Source organism: Neopsephotus bourkii, unplaced genomic scaffold (assembly GCF_033783945.1).
Source record: "Neopsephotus bourkii isolate Nb327-2 ecotype Australia unplaced genomic scaffold, CSIRO-AGI_Nbou_v1 NB_1154, whole genome shotgun sequence".
Taxonomy (NCBI): domain Eukaryota; kingdom Metazoa; phylum Chordata; class Aves; order Psittaciformes; family Psittacidae; genus Neopsephotus; species Neopsephotus bourkii.
Genome location: NW_026901640.1, coordinates 1,886,799 through 1,906,237, shown reverse-complemented (window position 1 = coordinate 1,906,237; position 19,439 = coordinate 1,886,799). Strand labels below are relative to the sequence as shown.

At 46.7% G+C, this 19,439-nt stretch overlaps 2 long non-coding RNA genes across 2 annotated transcripts; one reads left to right on the top strand and one right to left on the bottom strand.

Moving 5' to 3' along the window:
• Nucleotides 1-2,313: 2,313 nt before the first annotated feature.
• LOC133217696 (uncharacterized) lies at nucleotides 2,314-4,457 on the top strand. Its single transcript, XR_009726934.1, has 2 exons — nucleotides 2,314-2,769; nucleotides 3,019-4,457. It is a non-coding gene; the product is annotated as an uncharacterized LOC133217696 (long non-coding RNA).
• A 471-nt stretch (nucleotides 4,458-4,928) lies between these two features.
• LOC133217845 (uncharacterized) lies at nucleotides 4,929-17,496 on the bottom strand. The gene is made up of 3 exons (XR_009726974.1): nucleotides 16,934-17,496; nucleotides 14,631-14,826; nucleotides 4,929-5,014 (listed from the first exon to the last, which is right to left on the bottom strand). It is a non-coding gene; the product is annotated as an uncharacterized LOC133217845 (long non-coding RNA).
• Nucleotides 17,497-19,439: the final 1,943 nt, after the last annotated feature.

Here is a 19,439-nt window from a genome sequence, read left to right as displayed (position 1 = left end):
TCCCCCCTTTTTCTTCTTCCTCCCCCCTTTTTCTTCTTCCTCCCCCCTTTTTCTTCTTCCTCCCCCCTTTTTCTTTTTCCTCTTCCCCCTTTTTCCTCTTCCTCCCCCCCTTTTTCCTCTCCCCCCCCCTTTTTTCCCCTTTTCCCCCCCTCTTTCCCTTTTTCCCTCCTTTCTCTTTCTCCCTCTAAAAGTTCTGGCTCTAACTGATTCATTCTCCTCATCCCCTCAGGGACATTCCAGTAATAATGATTTATAGGAGCTGAAAAATCTATGCTCTTGCTGTTCCCAACTAATATCCCTCCTACCCTCCAAAAAGGGAGTTTTCTTGCAGAAGAGCTCTCTGTACAAAACCTTCTCCCCTGCCTCTCTCCACTCCCCCCTTCACCTTCCTGCACTTTTCCATTCAAGTATTAGGAGGAATCAGCCAGTTTGCATCATGCCAACCAGGAATATATCATCCTGCGCCACCCTATCTCATCTAGGACTAGTTACAGTTGACTAAAATGATGCTCTAGTTGTTCTTTGTTCTTGTCTCCGGTGGGTTTGTGTTGGGCTCCATTCTTTGGAGGCTGAGAATGGTTTAGGAAAATCCCCTTTCATGTGGTGTCTCTGATATACCATAAACTGTTCCCCCTCACGAATCAAGGTGTGTTTGCAAACCAGGTGAAATGGGAATTGTCAGTGCCCATCCAAGCACTAGAGCCAATGGTGGCTTTGTCATCATGGTGGTGGTTCCGTGCCGGGGCTGAGCCCACTGAGCTCCTGTGCAAGCAATGATGTTCATTAATTGCTATGTTCATCAGCACTCTGGTAGTGCCTTGGGCTGGTTCTTTGTGGCTGTGATGCTCCAGTCTGTCCTCTCCTCCATGTAGTGGCTGCAAGGTGTTGGGGACATTTGATGTCTCTCATCTTCACCCCATGGGATAATTGTAGGGGCAGGAGGAGCAGATTTGGGGTGGCACAGGGTGGGCAGTGCAGAGCAGGGGTTCCCCTGGGTGTCCGTCTGCCTTCCTGCACTGTGCATCCCCATCTGCTTGGCTGCAGGACAGCCTTGGAGGGAACAGAGCAGGGACCCGGATGCTCAGTACCCATAGAGGTATGGAATAGCTTTGGGATAGCCCCATTCCTTGGCTGTGTCTCAGTTTCCCTGTTACTGTAGTACATTCCTGAGAGCTCTTCAATTGAATTTACAAAGTGATGTGAAAAGCTTAGCAACCTCAGAAGCCACAAGGTCTTGCTCCTTGAGGAGGGGTTTTGCAGGCACATGGAGACACCAATCCCACTTGGAAAGGAAGAGCAAATGACATGGGATTTTTATGGTGCGCTTCACATCACCCTGCTCACAATTAAATAACCCCACCTTGGCTGGCACCAACGAGCATGGGGTGCAGTGGGAAGGCTTAAATCTGCTCACAGGTAAGGGCCATCATGGGCCCCTAATCCCATCACTGCCTCCTCCTCCTGACGCCGAGTGACACAGCTATTGTACACGTAAGGCAGTGACACAGAGATGAGTTTGTCAGTTCCACCTAGTGTGACTGCCATTTTCTCCTCACAGAGGAGAGGAGTGGAATTGAAGGAGAAAAGGTCAGAAAGCCCTGGTCATCCTCTCCCCTTCTCCCACATCACTTGTTCCTCCGGATGGAAATGAGAAATGACAGGTTCCCGTGCCACTTGGGATGCAGGCAGCCCCGAGTGAAACAAAAAGGAAAGCTGGTTGGAGCAGGGGTGTATAGCAATGAATGTAGCCTGTTAATAATGCATTTCAGAGGCACGGGATCCTGGTTATTGTTCGTGGCATCTGCTAAGGCCAAAGCGACAGTGACAAGTTCTTTGATTAGAAGGAGGTCCCCACCACCTCCTCCCTCCTGGCCCTGCAGAAGGGTTTGTGCCTAAAATCCCCACTGAATGCTCTGCACGGGGGGCAGTTGGGGAAATGGCTTTTTTCTTGCCTTCTCTTTCCACTTTGGTGCAGAAATGTCTCAGCTCAGGCCCAGGAGAATCTCAGCCTGAGAGTGCTTTTCTTGCTGGCATTTGGGTTTCTTTTCCTCGTTCCTCACGCTTTGCTCAAAGGAACCACAATGATGCCATCCATCCTCCTCATGATGTCAGTGCAAGCTGGCACACCGCTTTTGAATCCCAGGGTAATGACTGAAAGCAAACAGAACCAGTGGCACATCCTTGAGTAGCCACTGACCCTGCTTTGGGCCACCTCTCCCAGGGGAGTGCTGGTGCACATGGCAACTCCTGGGAAACAGGTAGCTGCACCCACAGCAGAGGATGCTTGGGTGGTGTGGGTCAAGGCAGCAAACCATCCTGCCCACTTCTTCATGTACTTGTAACTCTTCCCCAGGTCCCCCCTGCAATATCTTTAATGGGCTGCATGGGATTTATTTCTGTTTGTTGAAGAAAGAAACTTTTTGACAGGAAACATGGGGAGAAAAATCCTATCTTTTCCTGGGGGAAAAATAAGTGCCAGTTTTGTTCATCTCTATTTCTGTGTCAATGGGGTTCTTAAAAAGAGAGATTGTGCCTGGGGTCTTCGTCTCATAGACAAAAAGCCTGATGACTGACAGCATGAATTCAGTGATTTTACTGCATTCTGGGTAAGAGGAGGAAACACAGAAACAAGAGCAAGAGAAACACACGCTGCCCAGGTTGAAACTGTTTCCCAGTGCTGTGACTTTTCCTGAGAGCTGAAATCAGCAGCATCTGGGCTGGGAGGATGTCAGCTGGCAGGGGGCAAGCTGGGCTGAAATACCCCCAGGTGTAAGCACTAAAACCTGTGTGGTGGTTAGAAGCTCAGCATAACCAGCATCAAGCCAAGGGACAGGCTCTCCTTCCCCACTGGTGGTGTTCAGATCTTCTCAGTGGGGTACCTGAGCTTGGGCAGGGTGGGGGTTTGCTGCCTTGGCTCAGCCTCAGGCTGCTGGCTTCTGGGAGAGGCCATGGGATGGTTGTGCTCTGAGTTCGTGTGCTCCTGCTGAATACTTGATGTCTCCCCTTTCTTTACACCAGATGGAGCGGCTGGAGGGGTCTTCTGTAGGTGTTTCTACCTGGTCTCCAGTAAAATGAAAGAAGCAACAGCAAATACAGTTCAGACTGGGTGTAAGAAAACCTCTTTCTAACTGATGGTGACCAAGCACTGAAAGAAGCACCAAGGTGTGAGGGAATCTCCATCCTTGGACCATTTAAAATTCATCTGAAGAAGGCCTTGAGCAGGCAGATGCTCTGTGAAGTCAGTGGCTTTCTGCAGGAGCACAGTGAACCTCCTCCTTGCTTTCCTCATCTGCTCCCCCATCACCTGTCTCTGCAGATCCAGGTTTGGAAGGTCATTTACAGCTGCATCATTTGGCAGAGTGCTCTGCTAATACATAACTGTGCTACAGGCACTCACGGGAAGGCACTTTGGCTGCAGTGCAGATTTTGGGCTGTTGTGCATGCAGGATCTGCCACTCAGCACCTCCATGTGTTCATCATCCCCTTCACACATCAGCAGCACAGTCCTTTCCTTGCCAGCGAGGATGAATAAAGCCCATGGCCAAAGCTCTGTGCTTATAGTGTTTGCTCCAGTGTGTTTTTGGGAACAGAATGACTTCTAGGTGCCTTTATTCAGTACCCAGGCTTGTTGGTGCTGGTTTCTTGACCAAAGCCAGGCTAAACTAAAGATGAGAAGCGGATGACCTGCAGCACCAAGCCAGCAGTGAACGTGCCTGAGCTATCAGAGGTCTCTATGGCAAGTCTGCTCCACAGGCAGGAACTTCTCCAACTGCTGAGCCCTCTCCCTGGGTGCTGCCATTTCCATGCTAAGCTGTATGGTTATAGATGTTAAGATAAGATGCTTTTGTTTCCCAGTTCTGAGTTACCATTTGAAGCTGATATGAGAGGCCTAAGGCTACTCTAGGAATTTGCTACAAGTTCCCACCTCCTGAACGTGGTGCCAGTCAAACAGCCTCCCTCTGCCTCAGCCTATTTACTTGCTCAGGGATCTAGTCTTAAAAGTTATTAGCAGATTAGTGGTTTCTCTTAACCTTGGGCACCAATCTCCCAAAGATACCATTGTACTTTAATAAGGTGCATTTGATAATCCTCAGATAAAGGCATTGGGGGGGGGGGGGAGGAGCACCGATTCATCTAAGGGGCACAGGCTAGGAAAGGGTTAAATTACTCATGTTTCTAAATGGCTGAACTACTGTATGTTGTAGTTTTCAACTGCAAATCATCTTTAATAGCAGACATCACGGGATGGCTCATTACATTAAGCTATTTTTCATGCTATCTCCTGTAATATCCTTTAATCCAATGCGTTTCAAATCACCTCAGGCTAAAATAAGAGACATAGCGATGTAATAGCCTAGTGTATTAGTGGGTTAATTGCCCTGTTGTACTCTCTGGTAGATATCTCTGGAATGAGTTCTATATTAATTGTAAATTGCTTAATACATTTAACTCCTTGAGCAGCTTGGGCCTCTGCTATGGCTTTAATGAAGGAGAAAACTTCAGAGCTGTCAATAGTTGTTTTGTGGTGGGCAGCACTGCAGGGTGCCCCGGTCCTTCTCTGCCAGCACCACGCATGTGCAGCAGCACCTCCGCACTGAAGGAGACTCAGCCCTCAGCTCTAAAGGGAAAACATTGCTGTTTCCTGGCAGCAGTGAAGTTCTGGAAGCAAGGTGACAGAGGGCAGGTGGAGATGGGGTCTTAGGAAGAAGTTCTTCCCTGCGAGAGTGCCCAGAGAAGCTGTGGCTGCCCCATCCCTGGCACTGCTCAAGGCCAGGCTGGATGGGGCTTGGAGCACCCTGCTCTAGTGGAAGGTGTCCCTGCCCGTGGGTTGAACTTCAAGGTCCCTTCCAGCCCAAACCAGTGTGTGATTCTGTGATGTGATTCTGTTCCAGTCCTGCAGAGCCTCGCCTCGCTCGGAGGGTGGTCACGAGGATCTGCAGAGGCAGCAGCGCTGGGACTGTGGAGACACGGTACATCCCATTGTGGCCATCCCCAAACTGGACAATCAGAGATGCTGTGGAGTTAATAAAGAGAAGGATTAAATAATACATAAGATTTCAGGCTCTCATCTTTGCCAGAGCCATGGCCAGAAAGGGAAGATGAATGAAACCCTCTGCAGCTCCGTCAGAGGATGCAGCAGCAGCAGGTCACTGACACATACAGCTCTCCAAGTATTGCCCATAAAGTGTTCTCAAATGACTTTTGCAGCACTAGGCAGACCTGCCCACAGCTTTTCTGAAGACTGGAACCTAAGTGTCACCGAGCTACTGCAGGATAATGTCACTTATTCCTTTGGATTGCTCCCAGGTTGTGTCAGGGGGTGGAATAAGGAGTAGGCATAGCAGAGGTTGGAGGGGGCTCTATTATTTGCAGGTGAGATGTTCTTGACTCATCTGGGATATTGTGGTTTTAAAAACCCTGTCACTAATGTTACTGTTGATTTAAAGGAAAGGCACAAAGGAGGAATGCTGGAAAACTCCTTTTCCTGAAGTGCCACCTATTGCTTAAAACCAGCAGCATCACGGTGGTGGTGGTGGTGAAACATAGGTCAGTGGTCTGAGTTTAACCTATGTGATAAAGAGCCCTGTCCACCTGCTCTACCTGACCTGACCTGTGCAGCTCAGCCCATTCCCCAGTGCAATGTGGCCGTGCCCCTCACGCTGGCTCTGCTACAGATGCCTTTTCTGCATCTTACATCTAAGATAAATATAATACTTGTAAAGATGCAATTCAGGAAGCCTTTTATAACACACTTAACTTTAAAAGCACTGGATCTTGAGCATATGTTTAACAGAGGAGTGTTTTAATGCTCCATTCAGCTGAAGTGTTCATGCTTTCGGTTTTGAATGGGGGGGGGTTAGATAGGGCTTTCCCACCCCAGCTTCCATGGGGAGCCCAAGCAAGGAGGCAAAGTGGGATGTGTGTATGATTCCTATGCTGGGGTGGGAACAGCAAGGCTGTCACCACACAAGCTTTCTTCACATGTTCCTGTCTGGAATTCCATGCAGGCCTCGGAGGCGGGGATTCGGCATGGCTCCATCTTCTGCAAGGAGAGATCTGAAGGCACTTGCCACCATCACATAGAGCAGCTCAGGGCTTTAGCTCTGGATTTTGGAAGCCAGCCTTCACTGTCTCACCCCTGCACCGTGCACAGTTCTGATTGTTATCAATACTCCATAAATTCACATAACTTCATATGGGATTCAAACACCCAAGTAGGCATTTCCATTGCTAGTTTGAGGCTGTTAATACTAAACACAGATGGAGACTTATTTGGTTATTACGGCCCAATAATGCTGTTTGTCCTCACTGAAGCCATGGAACGGGCAGGGGGGATGGCAATGAGGGCTCTATTTGCTCACTGGGGTAGACAAGGAGAATGGGGTCCTGCTCAGGTGAAGTTGACTAGAAATTACCCTGGCAATCAGCATCTCCTTCAGTCACCTTTGTTATGAGCACAGCAAAACCAAAAGGCTGCCTCAGAAGCACTGAGGCAATTGTTGCTGTACTGACTTCAGTGGCATTACTTCTGATTTAAACCTTGGGAAGTGAGAGGAGCCAGACACTGCGTAATTCTGCTCTAGCATCGCCTCTTCCCATTACCAGTTCCTCCCATTTACATGAATAGTTAGCTTGGGCTAGAAGAAATATCATCCCTCTGGTTTCCAACCTGATGCTAAGATACTTGTGAGGCAACCGGAATGGAAACTGCATAACCTGGGGAGGAAGGTGTCTGAATCTAAGGAGCAAGTTGTTCTTCGAAGGCAAGACACAAAGTGCTTAGACTGCTGGAAAGAAAACCCCATCAAGTCATTCTCTGTCTGTAAAAGAGGTGGTAATGCAGTCTGAGCTTAATTTTGATGGCACACTGTACTTCATAACAGTGACAACACCTTAAAACTGTAATGAAAGGGCCTGATTTATTACTGAAATAATCCATTTAGCACTCCAATAAATAAAGGGAGAAAATACAAGCGATGTTTTGGCAGAAGGGAGGGAAAAAGAGAGGAAAATGGCCTTGCACAGCAGTTTTCTGGATGTGCAGCAGGGACTGTGGCCACATGTTTTGGGCTGATTATTTTCCTGCAGACAAACATAAATGCAAAGTTAGGTCTGAGCTTTAGGCCTGGTGTGCACGCTGCTTTGTGAGATGCTTTAAAACCAGCAGCTCTGTGAGTCTGGAATGCCAGGGCTGGTTTTGACTGACAAGGGAGGGGGAGAAGGAGGGGGAATAAGATGTGAACTTGCTGCCTTACAAATATTTGGGTTTGAATATGCCCTGGTAGCTGTTATTAAGTGTAAGGCAAAGGTATTTTCTCCTCTTAATAACACGATGTTACTCCTGCAAATGTCAGCTCCTGCCTCAGTCCCTCTCCATTTCAGTGGCACTTGCCCCCAGTGAACACTGGTGGGTTTTATGCTCCCTCTATATCCCTTCAATTAATCTGTTTAATATGCTACAGGACCTGGCAGTGGCAATGGCAGTAAGAGCAACAGACTCCTCATGTGGCGGATGCTTGTGTCCTGGATGAACGCTGGAGAGGGGAGCTGCCATCTCTCTAGAGAGGAAGAAAACCTTCCTAACACAGAAGCAGTCAGTCAACAGAATGAGTCACCTGGGGACGGTGCTGCACTCTGACACTGGAAGTTTTAAGGTCACACTGGACCAAGCCTTGAGGAAAGATGCAGAAGGAATGCAAGCATGGCTTTGCAGGGTCTGCTGCTTTCAATGAGGAAAGGTACTGGTGCGACAGCAATGGTAAAGGGGTTCTGCACATCCCCAGCATCATAGACAACACAAACCCATGTCTCAGTAACATCCCCCTCCTCACTGTGCTAGGGGCCAGACTGAGAGGTGTTGGTCAAACCTTAGCACGCATAAGAACGTGCTGTGTCCCCATCTCCCAAGCCCAGCTCTCTCGGTGTTTCCATCAGCCAATGCTGCACACCACTTCTGCCATCATTTAAATGAAATGGAAAGTGTAATGGATGAAAAAAATAGGGGAGAAAAAGCAGCAAACTGCAGCCACGTGGCCCTTTTGGGGGGATATTTTGCCGTGTGGCCTCAGAGTATCCTCCCTTGGTGGCTTCATCTGGAGGCTGGAGGAATGGCTCCAGTGCTGGTGTCCCACTGCACCCTGCCCGGGCCTAATTGGCCTGTTTGTTTTGCAGTAAGTGATTCCTGCCTGTCTTGGGGTGGATTGTTTTTCACACCATTAAATGAAGTTCTGCTGTATTGATCCCTGTTTTTCCAATTTGAAGCCTGAAAAGTGATGAAGACATTTTCTTGTTTTCTCATGTACTTTTCCCTCAGTTCATTTAGGTGACCTGTCTTTAGTTCCTTGCTCTGCTTGCTGTAATTGCTTCTTCAGAGTAATGTTACACCGTCAGTGCAGTACTGCAGCTGGGGTATGTTCTTCTGGAAGGCTGAAGGAAGGCGAGGTTGAAGTCATCAACCAGTATTAACTGTGGAAGGTTTGTCACAAATGACATCTCAATAGCACTGTCTCAGCGGCTCCTGCTCAAGCCTCAGTCAAACAGTGCAGAGGATGAGGGCAGCACCATGGGACAGCTTCAACTCTTCAGGCTGCTTAACGTTTCGCTTAAGAGATGGAAACACTGTGGATCATGACTTTACTTTGGGCACAGGTATCGTTATTTGTGTCCTTTTTACCTCTGTGAAAAACCTAAATACTCCAATGTATTTAGGGATCTGGTTTTGTTTAGCACTGACCTAAGGGGTGGGTTATTTCAGAAGAGATCGATAGAGCGGGCGCTGAGCTTAGGTTTAAGTGGCAAGTTTAATTAAGGAGGGAGCAGTGGTTGCTCCAATGTAGCCTCTCTTGCAATTAATTAGAGAACAAGGTCTAAACTGAGCCCATACACACAGAAAGGTCTTCTAGTGGCTTCAGTAGGCTTCAGGACCACTCTGCTTCAACGTGTAGAGAGGGAATGAATTTCAAGTGCTTCCTGAGTGCTTCATAGCAGCACCTGGGGTACCTCTGTGCCCCGCCAGTGCTCCCAGTGTGCTCCTGTCACTCTGAAGCAAGGCAGAGTAGTCCTGAGACTCTGCAATGCTCCAGAAGAGTTTTACTCCCAGCCTTACCTGGTATTTTTGCTTCCCAGTTCACAAGGAGACACATAAAACATCCTTGTTTCACGGAACTTGTTGTTGCTTTGATTTCTTAGGGAAGTGGATTTTGGTGGCTTTGCAATAAATGATGCTGCACAGCACTTTATTTTGCTTTTCATTGCAGGAAGGGAGTAAAGCAAGTGCTAATAAAGAAGGAGAATTGGCATGCCTGTGCAAGGCTGGGGGAATGGGCCCCACCTCTAAGATGCTTCCAAAGGGAGCTCAGCTCCTTCCCTGCTGTGATGCTGCTTACAAAAGCAGTGGGGGGTGTCTGTGCACACCCGGAGTCAAGCACAGCTCAGGTAAGCTCAGGAAGAATTTATTCCCTGCTCCTGGAAACAATCCTGGAGGAGGCTGTGGAGTCTGCAGGGATCTGGAGTGCAGGAAGGCAGGTGCATCTCAGAGCACACTTATTAGGAAGATGATTATTTATTCTGCATTTCTGCTGCTATGTTATGCACACAAACCCGAATTAGGTAAGAACTTTACTGCACAAATTGTGCTTGCTTGATGCGAGCACAAAATAAAGAGGAAAAGTCTTTTCTTTGAATATCTTTTGCTCTAAATGGGTTGGAAGTGCTGAGAGAGAGGAGGTTTGGGGGGGCAGGATGTGTCTTCATGCTCTCAGCATCTACTATCATGAGGTCCCTGCTCCAACTGGCCTTCCAAAGTGTTATCACAATGCCAAGTGATGCATAATACAGATTAGAGATAAGGAAAGGGATGTAGTAGGAAAAGAAACTTGTGCCAATGTATTATTGCAAGAATAGCAAAAAAAATCCAATCTGCAGTTTGAGACCATGGTGCCACATGGATATCTGGGGGCAAATCTTGGGAATGATGTTCACCAGAGCTGAATGATGTGATGCATCTCAAAAGGGTCACTGCACCATGCATCGTAAACAGCACAAAATCTATGAACAAGGAAGGTTGCATGATTTCCTCTTTTCCCCTCCAAATGTAAAATCCCTGGGAAAAGGGGTAATTCTCAGAAATGGGTGATCTGTTCATCACCTAAGCAATAGGAGAGGATTTATTTTGAATGTTTTTTGTTGTAAACTACCTTATGCCAATTGGTGATAAAGGAGGTGAGCCTTTCAAAAACCCACTTTCATAAACCACCGTATGACCTCATAGATATGCATGGGATTTAGAAATAACATGGGTTTTAATGAAGGCACTTGAAAGGTATGGTGCCATATTGCAATTTTATGGAAGATCTTAGATTAATGAAATTAAACGTGAACTGCATTGTTTAGATGATGAACTTAAGGTCATATCTGCAGCATTTGAAAGAGAAACCTTGAGTGGAGGGTGTAGAATCATTGATTTAGACCCTGGTAGACAGCTGAATAGCAAGCACTGAAGCATGAAGGTAAATTCCCATATTTCATTGTTAGAAGGTTAGCTGGTGGCTGCCAGCTTTTCAGTGATAATCACCAACCAATTCCACCCTGTTTCAAAAAAGATTTTGCCTTTGTGTGCTCAGACACTTTTAAAACCCATTCCTGCTCAAAGCAGGGGTGCGCTGCTTAAAGAGGAGCTATTTCTGCAAAATACGGGATGGCAACGCGTTGATGCTGGCCCTGGATAGTGATGCTATTAAGTTCATTAGGATCATCAGCCATTTAAAATGCTTATAAGGAGAACAGAGACCGAGGCACCTCCTACTGGAAGTCACAACTACGGGTCCTGTTAGCTCTTTTGCTTCCTTAAGGTTTTTTATAAGACAGTGGCTCCTTTCAGGTTTAAGTAGTGTTTTCCTCCCCAGACACACACAGACAGAGGGAATAAATGCATGCCCGTGTGTTAAACTAATAGACATGAATTTGTACAACAGGAAAATTGCAAGGAATGAAATCCTCAGGCCTTAAGAATAAGTGATAATGGAATGATACTGCCAATTACTGCTGGAGAACAGTGTTGGCACAGGGAACAGCTCATGGAGATGGAAGGATGAGGGGCGGAGAAAAGATTCCCTTTTGACAGTTTGCCATTAAAGGGAATTTGTCAAGGATGTTAAAATTAGATCTAACTGGGCCAGATCCTCAGATGACATAAATCAGTCTGTAGACTTCAAACCATGATCTAGCCTCTTTGTTCTTGCTTCATCTTCATTATCTGCATCATAACACCGCCTGAAAGCTGCAATGATGCTTTAAGCTCCATTGTCTTAGCGCTGAACAAGTGCAGTGAGAGGAGGGATTTCAACACTTTCATCTGCTCTGCACCCTCTTTTATTGCTTAAAACATCCACACGTTTTAGAAAGCCTATAAAGCAAGTGGGGGAGACGGGGACCTTATCTAGGCTAAGATTTAGGCTGAGATGTTAGTATCAGACAATCCACATGGACTGACCTGCTCTCAGTGTGGGTGAGATGAGCTGCTTTCCACAATGGCAAAGTGAGTGAGTCGCCTTTAATGAGTGCTGCTGCATGCCAGAATGAGAACCCTGAAATGGGAATCCATCATCCTGCACCCAACCCTGCTGATCAGAAATACAGTAATACTTAAAGGGAACATTTAGCTTCTGGGGTGGCCTGCTAGGGTGCAGGGGTCTAGCTGGGTGCAAGAGAGGGCAAACCTGAAAAGGAAGCTCTCAGATGGGAAAAGATCCTGTACTTCCATCCATGTTCTCTTCCAGCCCAAATTTTTGGCAAGCAAAGCTAAACTCTGCCACATCATGGAAACTGAAAGCTGCCAAGTAAGGAAATTAGAGAAGAAATAATGTTGGATAATGGTTGTAAATGAGTTGTGATCACTCCTTTCATGAGGAAGTTCCTTGTTTTTTCCCTGGTGTACACCACAAACGGCTTGCACATGATTTATTTGGGTGTGTTTGGGGAGCAGAGGCAAAGGGAATAAAGTCTTAGCCATTTAAAAAGGCAGTTGGGAGATTCAGAGACAAACGGCTCATTACAATAAATGGCAGCTGTGTGTCTAAATCCCCTGGTCATCCTGGAAAACCTTGTCCCTAATCTTTACCTTGCACTCATTTCCAAATGGGGCATTGCATATCCCATTTCCAGCGTGTATCGAGGTGCAACTGGACAGGAAAGCTGGGATCACAGGGGGGACAAGCCTAGCTCTATCCCATGTGCTGCTTAATGTTCTGAGTAAGGAGAGAGGGTAATGGTACAAAGCTCTGAAATGGTACAGAGCATTTCCTGGGAAGCTGGGGAAAAAAAAGGCCAAGTCCCACAGAAGGGAAGGGAATGTGGCTCCTTGTTCCCATTCCCAGAGGTTTCTCATATGTGCAGCTCTTGGTATCCCACAGACTAACCCTGCTGTGTCCTGTTCTATGGAGCTGATTTCCGAGCTTTTAATGGATTCATAGTTTCCACCCTGTTGTAAATCTTCCAACAGATATTTTTCCAATTTGGAAAGAAACTCCTGGCCCTGGCTACTTCATGAATGCTGACCCATGAGTCTAAACAGGGAAGTTAGGGCAAGTTAAATATCAATTGATTATAAACCCCACATTAATTGACGTTGAGCAGCTCCACTAATGGAGAGGAGCTCATTACAGAGCAGTTAACCCTCCACGCATAGATATTAAATAATCAATTAGTATTTATTTAACATACAATAACCTCCCTATTAGAGCTAAATGAAAAGCCTCTTTTATGGAGGCCTTGCACAAAGTGCTGCACTGGGCTAACCTGAAGCCAGGAATTTGCATTAATAGCCTGAATCTTTGTTAACTAAGATGATTTTAACATGTGCAGTGAAAGACTAGAGGGGTTGTGTTTGTTGCACTCACTTGGCTCTACTAAGAGGCACTCAATTATAAAACTAGCCCCTGAGGCTCCATTTCAGACACCCCATGAAATATAAGTTTACCCCATCAGACTGCTCTGGGCACTGGGTTTGTTCTTCCCATATAATCACAGAATGGTCTTAGTTGGAAGGGACCTTAAAGCTCATCCAGTCCCAACCCCTGCCACGGGTGGGACCCTTTCCACTGGAGCAGCTTGCTCCAAGCCCCTGTGTCCAACCTGGCCTTGAGCACTGCCAGGGATGGGGCAGCCACAGCTTCTCTGGGCACCCTGTGCCAGCGCCTCAGCACCCTCACAGGGAAGAGCTTCTGCCTAAGAGCTCAGCTCAATCTCCCCTGTTCCCATTCCTCCTGTGCCTGTCCAGTGCAGAATGCACTCCACTGACTTATTTTGGGTGTAAAAATGCAGTTTGGACACCACGCTGCATCTTATGAGCAGAATCTTCAATTAAAACTCTTCCTAAATGATAGGAATTGTGGCATTTGAGAGCCAAAGGTAAGTCGGGTTTCTCCAGGATAAATACAGTGCATGTAGGTGTGGGGGAAAAGAAACAAGAAAGCTTTGGCAGTGTGTCCTGTGGGCTGTGCAACTCTCCCGTGGGCCTGAGGCAGCTTCCACTGCCCCTGTGTGGGGAGAAAGGCCCTGGCAGCCCCTGGAAGAGGAGAGAGCACCAGGGAGGAGCTTGGAGAGTTGCTATTCATGTGCTGCCAGCAAGATGCAGAGACCTGGTAGGTGATGGGTGAGAGTGAGACAGAGAGGCCTTTCATATGAAGTATTTTCAAATGTAAAAGAAAGAAGAACAAGGAGAGGGATGGGCAGACAGCAAGACAATATAGAAAGCAAAGAAGTGGCAGGGCTGGGTAATAGAAACAGGGCAAACTGGGGAACTCAGAAAAGGAATAGCTGAGCTAAATTGCTTCAAATGAGCCTCTCCTGCGTTATGCTCTGAGCTGCCATTTATATCTGTGTGGTGTATTGAATATTAGCAAATGGATTTGCTTCCATTTCTCTCTGGTGTAAAGAGGTGACAAGGAGGAGTATAGCAGCAATGTGGTTTTCCTTGGAGCCTCAGTGAGTTTTATATTGGGGTCTAACAGGCCCAGTGCCTATTCAGAGCTGTATCACCCCTGCCCCATGCAATGATCTGTTTTCTGGTGGGGGGAAAGCTGGGAAATGAAGCAGCTTCTCCAGAAGTCAATTTTGGTGCTCAAAGTGGAGCCAGCTCAAGAAATTGTCATTGATCCACTTCTGAACCGGGAGCAAATTTCCATACAAATAATCAGAGCTGCTGAGCCGCAGCAGTGTGTAAGGCTGTGGTGTCCCGGGGTGGGATGGGCAGGATGGAGAGAGGGAGCTGAGCGGTGCTTGGCTTTCAGGCTCCAAAAAAGCTGGCTCCTGTGAGGCTCCTGAGAAAGTATCTGGGAATGTGGCTTGGTTAAAAATCCCACAGAAACCCAGAGGAGCTCTGCCACCAGGGTGAGCCTGGAGCATGTCATGCCAGCTCCATCCCAGAGGTGTGGAAAAGCAAAGATGGAGAAGAGCAGGGTTATTCTGGAGCAGCCCTGGTGGCCTGGGGTGTTTTATACATGTGTGAAAGAGGGCCCATGTCCCCCCAGCACCTGACTGCCCCACTCCAGGGGAAGAGTCCCAAGAGTCCCAACCTCTTCTGGCTGCAGAGCAGCAATGGGAGTGAAGGGAATCTGAGGATAACACATCACCTGAATGTAATTTTACTGAGACAATGTGACTGTGTTTCAGGCCAGCTCTGCTGTTGAGTGGAAGCACACACCACCGCCTGCCTCTCCTGAAACTCACAGAGGACTTTGCTGTTTGCTGCTCACTGTGGTAGAAAGAGACCTTTGTGGTCTTTTCCCTTCAAGGACAGCACTAGTCGTTTGAGCAAGTGATGGTCACCTGTATTCACAGGTAGATGATGTATGTTTAGCACCTGCAATAAATTACTTCTTTTTCCCTTACAGCTTCTGGAAACATTCCCAGTGCCTGGCCTATTCATCAGGTTTGTTACATTCCTGCTGCTGAAAAGAGGGAAGCGCCTGGTGCTCTTAGTATTTATTAGCATGTACCACAGTGTGAGGGACTGCGTTGGGGGGGGACCCTGTTGTGAGCAGCACTGGGTAAACACAGCAGAAACGACAGTGACAGTCCTCATCACAGAGCGTTAGCAACTCAAACAGCCACGTCAGTCAAGGAATTTGAGAGCAGGGATGTAACACAAGGAAAAGGAAGAATGTGGCAGTTTGCAAACACTGAGTGAGTTGCATGATTTTTCATGGGTGTGTTCATTCTTTTAAGTATCCTGAAGGAAATGCAAATGAATTTTACCCTGGACAAGTCTGTGTGCAAGCTGGATCTGCTGGAGCTGTATGTTAGACACGTAGAGATTTCTTTCTCTTGTAGGAAGAGATAACCAAAGGGCTTTTTGAAACATGTAGGAAATTATCCAAAGCCTGTTTTGCCTAAGAGCACAGGGGATGTATTATTGAGCCCAAGGGAAGGGCAGTCTTGTGCTAATCTATTAATAATAAGCACAAGAAAGTAGTAAAACAGAAGCAGTGGAGCAAAACCAAACCTGATTATTTTGCAAGGTAGAATTTTGGGGTGATTGGAATGCACTGATGTTTCCTAAAACAACCACTTTAATCCCTCCCCACTGCAAGGGTAACATCTCAAGAAATTTAGGAAATTAGGCTAAACAGTTTCTATTATCCAGAAATTTTGCCTTAGAGAAATGATGACACAGAAGGAATTTCCTTGGGAGAGAACTGAGTAAAGGATGCTGCAGAATTCTTTTAGTTAAAGTGACTGCAGTGCTAAAAATTAATTCTGGGGCAAGACAATAAAGAAACTCATACAGGAATATTAATTCTGCTTCCAATCATGCGAGGAGTTCAGTCACTGAAGTCAGGAGTGAATTCAGTCTGTCTGGTTTCCATGGGCTATGGGGACGCTTTGCCAGTGCTATTCTTTCCTGCTAGATTTGCCTGGAACTTTTCAATGCTATTAGTGGAATCATTTCCTCTATGGAGAAGCAGCCACCTCTCCCATGCTGCTCCGTCTCTGCTGTGGGTTGTTCCATTGTACATTGTGTCTTCCCTTCATCCTCATAGGCAGCACCAAGGGCTGTGCCTGCAGGGTGTCGTTCAGTGCTTTGGCCAATTACCCAGGCACAAAATGCCCATCTGAAGCCAATCATGAAGGACAAGTCTCCTGGGGAAAACACCCTTTGAGGACTCGCCTCTGCCATAGTGCCTTCAAGGAACCAACCCACTAATTATGGGAGAGGAGTGCTGAGGTTTGTATCTTTACCTTTACATGAAGGTAAAGCAGAAAAGGAGATCCCAAGGCTGAGACCCCAGGTATGTCCCATCACTATGAGGTGCTGCTTGACCCCTTCTCTGTCTTTCTGTTCCCCATGGACACCTCCTTCCCTTCACAGGCTGCCTGTATTCCATCAGTGAGGGACTCTTAAGGCCACCTTGAAAATCCCAAGTTAAACACAAGCATGTCAAACTTCATAAGGTGTGGCTGCAAAGGATAACTAATTCCTGTCTGTAACACACTATAGAGTGCTCAGCTGGCAGGCACTGGGGCAGAGGAAAATGGTTACTTCAGCTGTATTAGAACTGCTTGTCCTCCATCCCCATGGATGGTGGCTGGCAGTGCACAGCTCCACTGATTTAAGCTCTCCAGGCTCCCATGTTGGCTCAGAGCTGCCTTACAGGACTTGGCCATAAACTGCACAGCCCAAGGAAGATGTTGCTTGTTTTCTGAAGGCCAGGATGAAATCACCCCATGCATGTCCTCTATCTACTGCCTCTCTGGGCAGGGAAAACATAAATGCCTTGCCCACCATTTTATTTATTGACTTTTCTCTGGGAAAAGCCTTTTTTTTCCCCCTAAGTACTTGTGTGTGTGTGAGCCTGTGTGGGGCAAGCGCGTGTGTGTGTGTGTTTAGGAGGTTAAAACCAATTCCTTGCTGTCAGCAAGTGATGTTACAAACCTGCTCTGACAAGGCTGGTTGTATATTTACAGTTGGTGAGAGCGAAGGCTTCATCAATCTTCACGCTTTGAAAGGGACAGGCCCGCTCCCATGAGCACCTGCTCCGGGAGAACAGCTGAACTGTGACTTTCCAGGGAGCTAGCTGTAAATTTTAGCCATTCCCCCCGCAGCCCACGCATGCTTGAGCTCTTTAACCTTCCCAGGCTGGCAGGAGTCCCAGCAATCAGTTTAGTGCAAAGACTGGGTTCTTGTTAATTAACCTTTTGTTTCCCACTGCAGGTGTTTTCAAAGTTTCTTCATGTTAAAAAGGAAGAGGGGGGAAAGGAATTCTTTGCAGAGGTGCAGCCACTCTCTTCCACTGCTCTCTATGCTCAGTGATCAAACGGGATCAGCCTTTCTTGCGTTTCCCCTCCACGGGTGTCTCTTGGATGTGTGTCGGTAACAGCGTCTGCTGGGAATCTGCATCTGCAGGAAGTGTTCCAAGTCCACTGTCATTTTGTCCTGCAAGGCCATGTTTCCCTCCTTCCTGAGGCACTTCCTTTTCCAACCCATTCCTCCTTCTCCAGTCATGCGGCTCCTCTGTGCGTTGACGTTCTGTTTAATCGGTTTGGCCTCCCGCACCCAGCCTGCCCAGCCAGGGAGGTTTGATTACAGACCCACTGAACACTCCTGTTATGGCAGCCTCCAGTCCTCCCAGAGTGCTTCTCAGGGAAAAGGAAAAACCAACCCTGCCTATGGCTCCAAACAGGCCAACCTGTGCTAAACACCGCTAAGAGTGCAGTGGGCAAGGCCAGTGAGGAGACAGAGTTTAGAAAATGATGTAGGAAAGCACAGGAGAGGATTCAGATGGATCATGCTTGGCATGTGCAGTGGTGTTTTGGTGTGTGAAAAACAGTTGGTTTACCTCCATTAGGCTGTCCTGTTGGTAAAATAAAGCTATATCCCTTTGGGAGGGAAGTATTGTCCTGTTTGATCAGTGAAATTATTAGTAGAACAAGAACCTGTTGCATCTCTCAGAAAATTCATATGTGGAAATTTATCACATGGAAAAAAAATACATTTAAGCCCCACTTAAAACAATAAAATAGATCTTTTGAGGGAAAGTTTCAGACTTTTCTGTAGAAGAGGAATAATGGTTTCTATAATTTAATAGGTGCTACATTTGGTGAGGAGTGACAGCAAATCCATTTCACATAATGATATTTTATCTCCCTTGAAATGGTCATTTTCATGAATGTCTTTTTATTGGTTCCCTTGTCCCACAAAGTGTCCAAGGTGGTGCTGCTCATCCTCAGAAGCTGAGCACATACAGAGGCAGGGATGACTCCAGAAACCTATTAATAATGGTGACACACAAAATGGGCAGGAACTGCATGACGGTTAAATGTGCTCCCTATAAATAAAGAACATTTCTACTCTGACCCTCAGGGCTGTGGCTTTTTAGCGCTTACTTTTGTAGGAGTTAAGGTGGTCACAGCTATTAAAAGCTAGAGTTAAGCTGCAAGGAAATTCAGGGGAGGATAACAGCACCTTTTCCTCTGCTGAGATGGATGGAGCATTAGCTATGAAGGTTTCCAGATTCTTAGAACCCTTGTAGTGTACCTCATATATGAACTAAAATTCACGGTTATGGTTTCATTCTGGTTGGTACTTTATGCTGATTAGAGGTAGTGACCACAATCTGTGACTGCTATTGCAGAAAATAAACTGAGTTTCAGGAAACTGAACAGAGGAATTTTTTCTTGGGAAAAACAAGCAGAAAGTTGGAAGGAAATCAGAATAAAATGGAAGGAAGTGGAAAATATACAAGGGCAGGTATCAAGAAGGCAATATATGATATTATAGTGTAATCTATACACTTGGTATGAGATGGCTGGTGACATTCACAGTCAACACAAGGTCTTTGCAGCCTTCCCTTTCATGTGCTCTGTATCCATAGAATCAAAATTGCCTGAGTTTTGCCACCCTTTGAATTCTCCCCCCTGAAGTGCCTGGTTTCCTACCTGGAGGCTCCTGGAGCCTTGTTTGCATGGAGGAACAAGGATGTGCCTACATGTGGTCCATGAAACTGCAAATTCAGAATGAAGCAAGGAGCTAAAGAAGTGACAAGATGAGCCGTTATGGGAAATGAAGGGAAGACCGTGAAAATGGTTCTAATAAATAATAAGAAATGTTGCATGGGCCAAAGGAATAATAGATCAGTGATGGAAAGACTCTAAAAGCCGCTGAGGGTTATTGATAGACACTGCGTAAGGAAAAAACCTAAAAAGAAAGAAAAACCCCTGCCAGTTTTGCCTTCATGTTCACAAAGGCAGGAGGCAGGGCACATGCCAGAGTGAAAGATAAATTTCCTTTTGCATAAAGAAGAAATATTGAAGGAAACCGAGCAGAGGTGATGGAGAAGTTAAGAGTGTTAAAAAGACCCTGAAAGCATGTGGTCCTTGTCAACCCCCTTGCAGGGTTTTTGAGCTGAGTCAGCAAATGCATGACAGATCTGTGGAGGGAA